We start from the raw sequence: 15,284 nt of genomic DNA, 5'->3' as shown, positions 1-15,284 counted from the left end.
TGACTGCGACTAATTTACAAAAGCGTGATTTCATAAACAGTAGTGATTAGTGACACTTATTTCTGACTAAATTATAAACATAAATAACTATAATGATGACTCTATCACATTTGATCTTATCCTTAAAAGGCCCTTTAAACGACCTACAAAATAGAGTACTAGGCAGCTGATATAACAAACAAGATAAGGAGTGACTAGACTATTGCATGTGATATCTGATGTCTACACATTTGAAAATCAAATGCGTCACAATTATTTCATTTAGGTAGGTTGTTTCTAACTAAATTCATAAAACAACACTGATTATTTGTATCTGTTCATTGACATGGCATTGAAAAATGAAAAGGGTCCCTGGTCCCTACACATTGGCTTAGGGCATTGAATGAGAATTCATTCTCATGCATGTTAATCAAATATTTAAACTTAAGAGATGGAAGTACAAAGCTACCTTCTTAATCACTAATTATCTGCTTAAAGCCTTACATTTTATTAATTCATTATTTATTTGACTTCATGCATGCATGGTTTATACATAAATTAAAAGAACAATATGTAATATCTTAAATAAGAAAAAGGTGTTAAGATATAAGAATACGATACAGTAGTGTAATTTTTCAAAGATGTAACAAATATACGAATTTATGTAAAGAAAAAACAAATATAAGAATTAACATCAAATGAAGTAAGTCGTTTGTTTAACTTAGAAAGAAGCAAAAAAAATTGTTTCTATTGTACATTTTTTAAAATTGTTTCAAAATTTCTTATTTTTATACTATAAGAAGTATTTAAACATTTTTATTATATTTTTTGTCTCTTTTGAAAAGAAATTCATAAATATTAGTTAAATACATTTTAGTTAAAAGTATTTAAGAAAACAGTTAAATTAAATCATTCGATATGATTCCTCCAATTATAATCCATTATGAAAATGCCATTTTTTTAAAATCTAGATTTTATTGGAAATTAAGGTCCTAATTGAACTTCACCTACCATACTTGTTTAAATTTATGTGTTTTAATTAGCGTGCTAAGCTAAAACATTTAGTAATTCGTAGTGCAAAGAAAATGTTTAATTAGTGTATGTGTTAGTCTCCAGTACATTGAATCTAATCGCTATACAAGATACTGCTATTCTTCTCTGATGGTTATGGCCAGTGAAGTGTTATAATTAATGATGTCTTTAAAAGGCAATCTAGCACTTAAACTTAAACCAGTTCAATTTCGACATAATGATGCATATCTCAATCAAGTGAGTCTGAGTCTAAGCGAAAATGGGCATTTTGGATATTGGCCTGGTTGTGACAATTTTCTCGAGACAATTAAAAAATAACTCATTCTGGTTATCTATATATTGTGGTAAAATTTAGTTACATTTTTTAATTTTGATGACATTGAATATTGTAATTTTATGTTAAAAGAATAAAATAAGTGAAGGAGAATTCATATTAATTAATTTTAATTTCCATAAAAAATTAATTTTAATTTACAAAGAGGAATTTGTTTGATTTTTTTGTATAACGATGATAATTAAATTTGAATTTAACCTCGTACAAATTATACAATCTTTTATCATTAGGTTGACTCAAGTGAGTTTCTAAAGTTTGGTATTTTCTTTTTAAAACAAAAAATAAATGCCAAAAGATTTTTGTTTTGCTGAAAAGGCACCTTACTTGAATTGAATTATTTAGATTTTAAAATAATTTTTAAATAGCAAAGATCTAACATTTAAAAAAAATACATAACATAAAGTTTATTGAACTTGACAAAAAGTTCTTCCACGAAATTTAAAGAAGAAACAAAAGTAAATCAGTACCCGTGCAAACTAACCAAAAATAGTATTAGTTTTTTTTTTTGTACAATGACAAATTCAAACTTAATTAAGACTTATGTATATACTCTAAATGTCTAAATCATCCCATTAGACCGATCCTAATGGTTTAAAAACTATTAATTTATTTCTTGTATTTATCCAAAAATATTACTAAAAATTATAAAGTAACTTTGAGCATTAAAAATGATAAGAATTTGGAAATATAAATCTAAAACTAATTATTAACAAAGTCAATAGTTTGATTTGAATTGAAATTAGTTTTTTTAAATAACATCTCTCGAATTTAAATTTTATAAATAAATAAAAAATCTCCCCACCAATATTATAGCGATAAAAAAAATAGAAAGTAATATCAACTATGCATGAGGTATAAAAATATAATAATAAGGTATAATTAACAAGCACCCTTCCCTAAAAAGACAATGAGCCTTATCTACAATTCCTCCATCTCCAATAAGTATAGTTGTTTAATTAGGATTCAAGATAAAATATTTGTTTCAATCTAATTATAAAAACACGTGACGGTTTGATTTGAATTGAGTTTTATATAGTGTTAAATTTAATTAAAATTGGATTATAATAAATTAGAACATTTAACTTTTATATCTTCATTTCTAAAAATTAAACAATTTATAGTAGTATAATTAGAAGATCTCCTCAAATAGTATAATTAGAAGATAAGGAGTAAATCTTATTTTATTAGCTCTTCTATATTTCTTATTAAAACTTATATATAATAAATGAAAATATATATAATAAATGAGAATGTAAGACTATAACGACATCAAATTAATTCAAAAGTCAAAACTAATAAGTTTTAAATAAGTTAAAATATTAAAATTTATTTCTAAAAATATCATGAAATGAATAAATACATATTAATGAATATATAATTACAGTATAAGTGAAATGTTTTGTTCATAAATAAAATTGTTTGTTTTAATTTTAGAATATTACATTAATTCTAATCATTTTTTTTTGTTTTAACTTTTTGGTAGAATCTTGAGTAATTCAAAATTCAGTGAAAAAATAAGTAAAGTTTAATTAATAATTATTTTTGTCAATTATCAAACTTAAATCATATCCAAATTATTTAATCTTAATTTTAACGTATTAATCACTTATATTCAATTACATATAACAAATCAATTTATAAATACACCCACTTGCATGTAGCATAATCAGTTTATAAATACACCCACTTGCATGTAGCATCCTCCCTCCTAGTTAGGTAGTAACTACCCTGACATACAATTGGCAAAAAATGAACTCGTTATCTATAGTTAAATGGGTGGAGTTCATCGTCTTGTATATATTATTCGGTAAAATGAAAAATAAATTAAATTGAAATAGAATATAAAAATATGAGTTCTATCTTATTTTAATGTTTATTGCTATTCTTTTTAACTTTCTTTTTCCCCAAACGAACACACTCAAGGAGTTATAATTCAAGGGTTTACAATGATGATTTTTAATTTTATTTTATATTTAATTATTCAAAAAATAAACTACATAAGGTCGTGATCCACAAATAATATTTTAGATTTAGCTCCTCTAAATGCCACATTACAGCTGACACGGCAACATGCTGGTTCCATTTTTATAGTACCAATTTATGTTGTTGACAAAGTGATCGAACGTGCTCTACAAGGAAAAAACCTGTGTGGAGGTCCAAAGCTTTTTTTCTCTCCGTTCAACATACATTCTCTTTCGGAAATAAATAAATAAATAAAAGTTATGCTATACTGGATATAATAGAATTTGAAAGGAATGATTGGAAAAGAAAAGGAAATAAGTTAAAAATAATTTGTTCTATTATTTAGAACCTCTTTTAAAATTGAAGGAATGAAAAATTGAATTCTGTCTGGTAATAAAAATGTGTTCCCTCTTATTTGGACAGAAGGGAGGCAAAAAGAAATATAATTTATGAAGAAGACAAAATTATTCACATTGTTGCGGACTTGCGGATAGTGGTATCGATTTGCTGCCTTGCTGCATAACAATAGGCCATTATTTGCAGTAATCTATAATTACACTTACTATATATTATTTCTATCTTATAAGAAAAAAAAACTCTTTTCTATAGAAAAGTATTTTTCAAAATATGACTTTTACTTAAAAATAATTATTACATTTCATTCCTTAATCAAGGTATTCATGTTACTTTTATATATCTCTATTTTATTTTTATTCATTTTTGTACACAACTAAAAAAAAGTTTCTTTTCTTTTATTAAACAACTTAAAAAATTGTTTCAATTTTTATTTTGTTCTTTTACTTGTTCTCTATTTTTTTATTGGTTAAGAAAATCGGGAATTTTTGCTAGGGGTTGAATGAATGAAGAATGTTATGTAAACCAAAAATAACTAGGAGAATGCATAGTTTAACAAGGTGAATTTGGTGGGGAGTTTTCAAATAATGGAACCAACTCAATAATATGAAAGGTCTTATCAAATCTTAAATTTTAATTTGATAATACTGGAGTAGCCTCATCTGAAATGAACGGTTAAACTTCATTCACTCCACATGTAAGGAAGTATAAGAGGCAAGCAGGACCGATACAGCGGTAAGAGAGGTTTAAAATAAAAATAAAAAATATTACTTTAAATAAAAATTATATGGTAAATCTTTTTTGTTAGCATATGTATCTTTTGTCAATATACCAGATCTTTTTATTTCTTAAAAGCTAAAAACAAATAATTATTTTATTGATATCTGAGTCTTAATTGTTTTATTCTTAGATCATTCATATCAATTGGTTCACTATTATCTTAACCAAGCAATACTAAGAAAATTATAATGGAAGAATATGAACCAAGAAAAAAAAAGTATAGAATGTTACAATTACCTTTCTAATTTGGATTATCACAATTAATGGAAAAATAAAAGAAAAACGTATGAACCAAGAAAAAAATATAGAATATGTTACAATTTGTTTGGTAATTTGGGTTATAACTATCAATGTAATATCAAACTTTTTGTAAAAATAAGTTGTAGAAAAACAGAATATATATAAAGAGGGGAGATCAATTTATTCTAAGAATTACTCTTTCGCCTTGTTTTTTTTTTAATGTAACAATTCTAAAGAGTAACTTATATATATTATTTTAATTTTTAAAAAAATATTCACTTTTGAAAATTACATGATTTTTCTTACATTAAATATTTTAGAGTTTTATTTCTTTCAAATATTGTTAATTAAATTTATTTAAACTCAACTTATTAAGTAATTAATATAAAATCATTCTTCTATCTGTAAATTTGAATTTATATATCTAAATTATAATACGGTACATTATATTAATGATTGAGTGTGTGGATTAAGTGATATGGAGTTATTTTAGCTTAATTAATAATTTTTAGTTTAAGTTATAGACATACATTATGTAAATTGAGATGTTAATGGATTTGGATCAAGTCTTAATCTCATTTGACTCAATTATGCTGGGTTGGGTTTTTTAAGTTAACTTATAAACCTGATTCAATTCAATTAAGATTCAATTATATTATTATTCTAAAAAAATTAATTTTTATAAAAAAAATTAATTTTTAAATATTCATACTCAATTAATCCAATTTCACTAAATCAGTTTTTGTTCTGATTGAGTTGATTCAAATATGTACAAACCCAATTCAACCTACAAAATTTTGATTAAATCGCATAACCAGTTTAGTAAAAATTTTAAGGTCGTAGTAATTCTAGATTGCATCAAGTAGAAAATACTTATAGGCCATACCAAAAAAATATCATATTAAATTAATAATTAATTTATATGTTCTATTTTATAATTTAATTTTTAAAACCCAATAATTTAATTTTAACTTTTAGAATTTTATCTCTTTAAAATATTATAATATAATGAAATAAAAAATATTTGTAATAAAAAAATATCATTAGATTTTATTAAAAAAAATATTTTTTTAGTCACTTAAAATATCTTTAAACTCAGTTTTAATTATATAAAAAAATTAATATATTTTCATTCTCTACATTAAAAGTAATGTGATTTAATCTTTCATTAGATATTAAAAACATGTATTTTTATTAAAATATAGAGACTAAATAATATTAAGTTTTTACAATAAATAAAATCAAATTTCTAAATATTTTTTGGAGATAAAAAAAATATGTATTGTAGACTATTTTATTTATTCTTAACACCCCTCTCCTTATTTTTATTAAAATATAGAGACTAAAACATGTTAGGTTTTTACTTGCCGTTTATCTCACCAAATTTGACGACAATATCCAATAGTAGTATTTTATACGTAGTAGTACATTAGAACTACTAATTTATATAGAAGGACGGATACGACAAGCTGAACGTGTTACTGTTTTTCCCATTTACGCTAGTTTGATATCATATTGCAAGTTAGTAACAATGATAAAAATAAAAAATGCAAGTTAGTAATTATTACATGTATTGATTTATATACACACGTACTAGAGGGTTATTCACTTCATAGAGGGTTATTCACCACAATATTAAGTTTTAGATATTTTTACTGTTAAATACACTTTATTGAATATAAATTAAATAAATTTAACTATTAAATTGCATGATATTATTTCAGTTATTATGCATACTAAAATTTAAATAAAATGAATAGTTGTTAGCATGTAAATTTATAATTGTATTTACTTATATTTTATATATTAATATATGATAAAAAGTTATTGTAACAGATAAATATTTTTTAATATTATTAAATTATATAATATATGCTTATTTTTTTAAAAATCTACTATTTTCAATTATCTAAATAATATCACATACTTTAATATTTATGTTTATGAATTTGTATTCTATATAAAAGTTGAATCTCATCTACATACATGTAAGTAAGTTATAAAATTTTGAGTATTGTAGGAATTAAAATATAATTTGTTTATATGTTTTTGTTAAAGTAAACATTTTTTTAATAATGATAATTGAAATCAACTTTCAAATTTACTCCTTTTGTATTGAGTTTTTTTTTTCCGTTGAAGATGCGAATTTTATTCAAAACAAACAATAATGAAAATACATCATTATTGATAATGAGGTCCAATTGAATAAGGACCTCGTCAATCCACCATCTATTAAAAAAAGAAAGAGAAAATGATTAAACACAAATGTTTAACATGTTAAAATTAAGATTCAACGATTCGAATATTATTTAATTTCCATACTTGGAAGAAATATTTTTTTTGTGAGATTTTATTTACTTTTAGTTAAATTCCAGATTAATTAGAATTTTTTTTCTTGATGAACCGGGTTAAAACAAAAAAAAAATATTATTATTATTAACGTTGTTTTTGTATTAAACTAATTTCGTCTAATTTAAAATAGGTTTAATTAGACGGATATTACTTGGCCAATATAAGGTAAGAGAGTATATATCAGGCTGTTTGTCTAGAACTTATACCTGAGTTGTATTAAACTCAGATCAAATTTGATTGAAATAAAATATATTTAATTGAAATTTATTGAAAGATATAAGTTTTTTTCAAGTAATATAATTTGTTCAAGTTTTCTCTAAGTATTTATAAATTTAAAAATATAATCAAACAGTCCCCTCAATTAAAAAATATCTATAAATTATAAATTAATCCAAACTTGACAGTTGACACTGTACTCTTTTTAGATGTTTCTTGGCCACCAGATGACCAAAGTACTCATTCAAATTCATTAGTTGTCGCTTGCCTGTGGTGACCTAACCATTAATATTATACTTTATCATTGCATCAAAATTTATGTGAAAAAAATGAATAATATAAGTACTAGTATATAACTGCTGAAATCTTCCAATCACGTCCACGCCTGTTATTGATATCTTTTCATAAATAAATAAAAAATCAGAGTAAATTACATTTATTTTTTCTGCATAGCATAGGACACTCCTCCCCTCCCTTGGCACCTTGTGTATTTTCTGTAAATTGTTTGATGTTATATAAGGAAAATACATTATATTTTTTTAAGATTACAAAACAATGAAATATCAGGTGTAATAAGTGAAAATCTCATAAAAATTTTGTATAATTTAATCATATTTTTAAAAGGAACTAGTAATTTATTATTTGAAACACTTTTCAAACATACTTTTTCTTTTTATTTTTAAAATCACATGCATGATATGATGGATCACAATTCGCAGGTCTTATTTAATGAATCCCCTCTTAATTTTGTAAGGTGTATCTAATTCCTATTTACCGACGCACATATTATAAATGTTCCATGTCTAATTCGTACATAAAAATTGCAAAAACTAACCGTTAGTTTTTTCCACTTGACTGGATCACTCTCGCTTTTGTAATGTCTCAGCATGCAATCCTTTTTGTTTAAAAAATCAAATCATTTTAATATTAGTGTGATGTGCATCAATGTTGGCTAAAAGGGCACCCAAACACACTAGTGTTTTATATTAATTATAAACAATAAGAGTATGTATGTTAAAAAAAGTATATTCTTAACAGTTATCTAATTTTTTTAATGAAATTTAGAATTATTATTCGATATATTATTTTTTTATTTACGCCAATTGTTGCATTCTTCTTTAAATATATATATAGTCAGGACTGATATCTAAATTCGCTTATATATATATATACACACATCAGTTTCTTAAATGATTTATTATGCTTCAAACAATTAATCTCTAGACTCTAGTTGCAACTAGAGAATGCCGCAGAGACAAAATAAAATTAAACTAAAATTTTGTTCTGAAATTGCAATTTTTTACCTTCTTGTTGAACTTTAAGAAAATATATTAATTAAAAAATGGAAAAGTAATTTAAGATGGATCCCCCGTGATCCCAGAGAGGGAGGTTCATGCATGGTTAGTTGCCGATATTAATTTTCATGACATCTCCGTGGATGACGCTATATCAAGAGTCTTTTGACAAAAAGCCAAAGAAAAATATATATCTTCTATTTTTTAAGGATTTTCTATATTTTTATTAGTAATACTATTTGTATTGTATATACTTTTTCTTTGTTTTTTCTTCTTCTTCTTTTTCCTCGCAGGAATCCAGCCACCTCTAAGTGAGGTGAACGTTTACCAAAAATAGATAAAATCTTGCACTTGAATTTCAAGCCATTTTGAATCGTTTGATGAAGCGGAAAGAAAACAAAGATAGAGAGCAAATTTGTCTAGGTAGCTATTATGTGTCTTAAAAAAACTAATTATATTGTATGCTAATAAATGACAACGTCACATCATTTTCTAACTAAGGATTAATCAAATTGAGTTTTATGAATGAATAATGTTCAAATGAATAAAAAGCCTATAGAATTAGCTGGCTTTGATTTTTTTTACAATTTTCAAAGCCTATAAAAAAATAATTTGATCAAATTCAGATTAGTCTAGATATAGTAATGTATATTTATATTTATAAATTATAAATTATATAAAAAAAAAGTAAGAAAAGATCACGTAAAAGAAAAGACTTCGAAATGAAGCATAATTATAAATGAATGTGTTTGGATGCATAGATGATTTTTGGTGTGTTAGTACTCAACCTACAATGAGCTAATTAACAATGTTGGATCAAGTGACCTCGGAATAATTAAGAAGGGGGTTGAATTAATTATTAACGAACCTTTACTAATTAAAAAATCTATCCTTCTTAATATTATCAAAAGTAAAAACAATAATTAAAGTGCATAGCGGAAATTAAAAGAGTAGGGAAGAAGGAGACAAACACACAAGAGTTTTATATTGGTTCGGCAACAACCCGTGCCTACATCCAGTCCCCAAGCGACCTGTGGTCCTTGAGATTTCTTTTCAACCTTGTAAAAATCCTTTTACAAGCAAAGATCCACAAGGGATGTATCATCCCTTGTTCTCTTTGAACAACCAAGTGGATGTACCCTCCACTAGAACTCATCCACAAGAGATGTACCCTCTCTTGTTCTCAGTCGACAACCCAAATAGATGTACCCTCTACTTGTACCACAAAGGATGTACCCTCCGATGTGTTAAGACAACGTTTTTAGGCGGTTAGTCCTTTGAAACTTTGTGAATGGGGAAACAAAATAATTTTCAGGCGGTTAGTCCTTTGAAATCTTCTGTTTTAGGGAAAGGGAATAATCAAAAGAATTCTCAGACTGTGTCGTTCTGAATTCTTTGACAAGGGAGAAGGGAGACACAAAAGAATTCAGGCGGTTAGTCTTTCGTTCTTTTGGAAAAGGGAGAAGAGAGACACAAAAAGAATTCAGGCGGTTAGTCCTTGACGAATTCTTTTTGGCAAAGGGAGAAATGAATGAAAAAGATGAACAGCACAAGTTTTTGAACAAAGAACTTTTCTTGGAAGAAAAAGTTTTGAACAAAAAGCTTTTAGAAAGATGAATAGAAGATGAAATAAGAAAGTTCTGAAGGAAATGAAAGAAGATATTGAAAGATAGATTGAAAGATAGAATGGTTGAAAGAGATGATAGATTTGAATGAGATAATTAAAATGTTTCATGTCAAGGTCACATATTTATAGTTTCTTGATGACTCAAGTCAAAACTTGTAACTCTTGACAATTCCTTTAAAACTAATCACTTAAAAAGATATGACTTTTGAAAGAATCTTCAGAAACAAGTCACTTGAAGAAATGTGACTTTTGGAAATGAATTTTTCGAAAATAATCGCTGGTAATCGATTACCATAAAGGTGTAATCGATTACACATCAACAGATGTGACTCTTCATTTTGAATTTTGAAAATCTTAACGTTTTAAAACCACTGGTAATCGATTACTATGATCTGATAATTGATTACCAGAGAGTAAAACTCTTTGGTAATGATTTTGTGAAAACTTCTTCTTTTTGAAAAACTTTTTAATACTTATCTTGATTAAGTCTTCTCTTGATTCTTGAATCTTGATCTTGATTATTCTTGAATCTTGAAATCAAATTTCCTCTTGATCCTTGAAATGTTCTTGACTCAATCTTGAACTCATTCTTGAATGTCATAATCTTTTTTATCATGAAATGATCTTGACTTTTGAGCTTTTTATCATCATCTTTGTTATCATCAAAACTCTTTGAATCAATCTTGATTCATCATGAAGCTTGCTTCTACAAACAAGTGATGCATCATGAGATTTTTTTTTATCTAAAAATTAAACATGATATCAAAAAATTTAAAACACTTACCTATTTTATTAAATCAATTAAATTAAACCCTAACTACACCATGTGATTCTTTCATAATGATGAGAAGAAATAGCTATCAGTGTAATGAATATACTAGGTGGGAGCTATCAAAAAGGAGAGGATGATGACAATGGCAACCCAACTTAATAGAAACAGAAATAGTGATTTGCATTTGATTTATAAATCACTAAACCAAATTAGACATTTTACAGTAGTTTCACATTTCTAGCCACTACTGTTAAAAGGAGAAAGACCAAACATAGCAGTTTAGTTACTTTAGTACCACCATATTTACCCTAAAAACACAACAACTAATTAATAGCACAATTTTTATCTTGCTGTTAAAAATAATAATTGTGGAACACTTAAAATCAAATACTTCAACAATTAAAACATTTAATGTATTGTTTAAGGTGGGGGAGTTCCTCTGGAATCTTCCTTATATGCACTCCAAGTTGAATATACTAAGATTCTTGACCATTAAAGAACAGCCTTAGCAAGATTTGCACGAACTTTTATAGAGGAAGCAATTATCATTGCACCAATTAAGTCACAACACGATTGTAGGAACAACTCAAATTCGAAGGGTTAAAAGATCCACTTGGGCTTCCATGCATCAGCATGAATGGCTTGAATTCCATCATTCCCAATTCAAACATTCACTTCCATCACCTAACACTATTCTTTCAAGAAATTTATTCCTAGTCTCCAAAGAAATGCCTCCATCAAGAAATTTATTCCTATTCATCTGAGCACACCCAAATCATTTTGAACCTCTATCGGCACCTTCCATTTTTCCTTTTGTTTTCGTCAAAAAATCTGAATACAAGAACCATTCAAGCGTGTTGATTGAGACCAAATTTTTAAGGCAGTAAGTGCTCAAGACTAATTTAGAAGTGAGCTCGTTTTTTTTTTTTTTTTTTGGGTGATTGTAGAATTTAGAAGTGAGCTTTTGAAAACATGGCATAATGGTCTCAAATATGTTATTTCCCCTCCCTTTTATTTTTTGGGTTTTAAGTGCTTCAATTTTAAGTTTCAAAAATAGTAGTGTGTATTTGAGTGAATGTTTGTAAAATTAATTTAAATTAATTTTAAAGTGAAGTAATTTTTGTTTAAATTTTTATTTTAAAAGCAAGTTAGTAATAAAATTTGTATAATTTTTTTATTGAACAAAAAATTATTTAAACTCAAAATCAATTTTAAATCTAAAGTCAAATTCAAAATGTGAATAATAAAACGAAACACATAAACATTAATATGAAATCACTATTTTGAGTTGTTATTGGAGGCTATTTTTAGTGTGGCAAAAGTTAATGCATGTCACCAACACAAATGTTAGAAAAACAAAATAGTATTTCGTCTGTTATAAAAAAAAAATAGATTTCGATCGTTTCATTAAAAAATAAAACAATAATGGGAATTAAAAAGGAAAGCTCCATATGGGGTGTGTCCAACGTGGTATTTTGGCAAATTCTATTTGCCATTCAATTTGACAATGAACTCAATAGAGAACAACTCTACTACGCCACTGAGCAAATGATACATAGCCCCACTTATATACGTGAATGAGGTGCCGTATTAAAAATGACAACAAATGCTAAGATCCAAGAATATACTATAACCAAAGCAATTTAAACACAATCACATATCTATTAATCATAACTTATGAAAATATAATTTCTATTAAAATAAAAATTTAAACAAATTAACATTATCTTATTTTTATTAGTTTTATTCTCTTTATTTAATAAATACATTTTCATCCAAAAATCATTCATAAAAAAATATTAAGAAAACGAGTACAGCTAGCTGTGTTTTTTTGAACAATATATTTATGTATCTTTTAAGGATTCGAAAAAAACTGCAAATGGTGCAGTTTGTTATTCATGCAATATTTTATATTTATTATTAATGTTTTTTTCATGAAATATTATTAATATTCTAATTTGTGCATTGTACATGATAAAAGTATTTGTATACAATTAAAACCAATAAAAAATAATATTTTAATATGTAAATTATATTATAATTAAGTCATAATAAAAAATATTTTTGGATTCATAGATTATATTCTGGATTTCTAAAGAGTAATTTAAATTATTAAAAAATATTATTTTAACTATTGAATATTTATTAATAGTTATTTAAATTCAATTTATTGATAGAACTAAAAACAGTAGTTTGAGATGATTCAAATATAAGTTTTTTTTTAACTAGTTATGAGAGTAATATGTTATGTGTATTTTCAATTTCAAATTATATAACAGAGGTAATATTAAAAATATATATCTCTAGAAAAATATAATTAAAGGAATGAGTGTCTGATTTATTAAAAAAAATTAAGGTCCACCATTATAATTTATAATATTGGAATAGATCTTTTTTTTTTTTTTACGGTAGAATACATGTTGTATGTATAGTTTATATTTCAACATATAAAATGGAACATTTTTGTGGTTCAGAGGGAATTGACGGAAGCCAGGAAACCAGCCCTACCCATCAATGCACAGTAAGTGGGTAACGAATGAAGAGTAATGATAACTATTTGGTAAGTTTTTATCTTTCTTTTTTTGATAAGTAAGATTTTATCTTGAATGATCGGATGATATAATATATTTTAGATTTTTGAGAAATATTGTCTCTCTTCCTATTTGTCCGTTCATTTGAGGGACAAAAACATTCTTATTGATTTGTTCGGCAACAAATCTAATAATATGGTTACCGAAAAGAATATAAAGATAGTATCTCCTTTAAAAAAAGAATATGATACAGTATCAGTTATATATATTTTTCAATTGCATTCTTATATTAACTTTTAAATAGTATCCTTAAAAAAAGTTTTAAATAGTAATAAATGTTACACTATTTAAAACTCCAACGGTCATGATTTTTTAGATTAAAAATAAGAGGGTTTTTATGAAAACAAGAAAATATTTTTTTAGAGGAATAAACAATAAAATTTAATTAAATAAACAAATAAATGAGGATATACAATGTGTAAAATGATGTTGAAAAAAAAAAAAAACTCATTTCCGTTTCCTATCTCCTCTCTCACGTATAAAACTTTTACATCTAACTTTGGTTGCCTTGGGCCTAGTCTAAGCGAAAATTGCTAGAATGTAGGGCATAAGAGAGACTAAAGTTTTTTTTTAAAGTTCAAATAGCTACATTGTGATTTCTTTTTGTTGTATCGTTCTATGTAGTTTTCATAAATGGATTGTAATTACTATTTCATTTCATGTCTCCTTTTCTATATCAAAAGTTAAAATGTGGCACATGATTAAAAGTAAGCTTAATTGCACTTATGGACCAAGTATTGTCTGATTTTAATCATTTATGTTCTAATTGTGATAACTGGGTTCATTAAATATCATAAATGTGTATTAGTCCTCCTAATTTCAATTGAGTGAATTGCATCTTTCTAATTTTTTATACTAATAAATAGTCCATGTGTATACCTAAACTCAAAAAATAAAAATATTATTTTGTAGGTGTCTTGGACTTGTCCCATTAATCACTTAATCAACTTTTGTTCAATCTATCATTATATTACATCTCATCCCATATATAAGTAACATAGTATAAATTATGAAGATAAGAAAATTTATGATCACATTTAATATTATCATAAATTTAAATTTTATTTCAAAAGTGTTTTTAAATTTAAATGTTATAAGTGATGGTCTCATTTAATGTTAAAACTCATAGTCCAATGAGTAGATGTCTAAAAAATAGAAATGACAATAAATTAAAGATATAAAAGACATTTAGCTTTGTATAAATTTAAAAATTGATAATTATTGTTTATAATCAGAATTGAAGAAAAAATATTATTTATTGCTTAAATATATAACCGGAGTTAATATAAGACATTTTCACGCCTACATGTATACATTTGAATTTTATTACTCACATGTTACCTTCTCGAACTTCGAAGTTAAAGTGTTTGCGCAAGCGAATGCAAGTTTTGCTGCTCGCTCTAGAGACCGTCGTTGTTGTCGCCGAAAATGCCTGCTCTATTCATTGTGTTTGGAGTTTCCTGAAGAGATATATATAGAGAGAGAAATAATAAATATTAATAAAATGTATATATAATTTGATGCGCGGTATATAATAAGTACCTGATTAGGATCTAATTCTTTATTGTAATTGCTTGCATGCCTTCTAAAAAATATATTAATCAAATGTTTAAAATGGTGAGATGTCTAAAGATAATTCCTCCCATATATTAATTAGAATACTGTTAAATTAATTATTTTTTGAGCCTTTGGTCTTTTGTTAAATCATGATTGGTAAAAAATAAAATAACTAAAGCTTACGTTTTAGGTT

Source organism: Glycine max, chromosome 10 (genome assembly GCF_000004515.6).
Source record: "Glycine max cultivar Williams 82 chromosome 10, Glycine_max_v4.0, whole genome shotgun sequence".
Taxonomy (NCBI): Eukaryota; Viridiplantae; Streptophyta; class Magnoliopsida; order Fabales; family Fabaceae; genus Glycine; species Glycine max.
The sequence above is the reverse complement of the archived record's forward strand: the minus strand, read 5'-3'. Positions refer to the sequence as shown.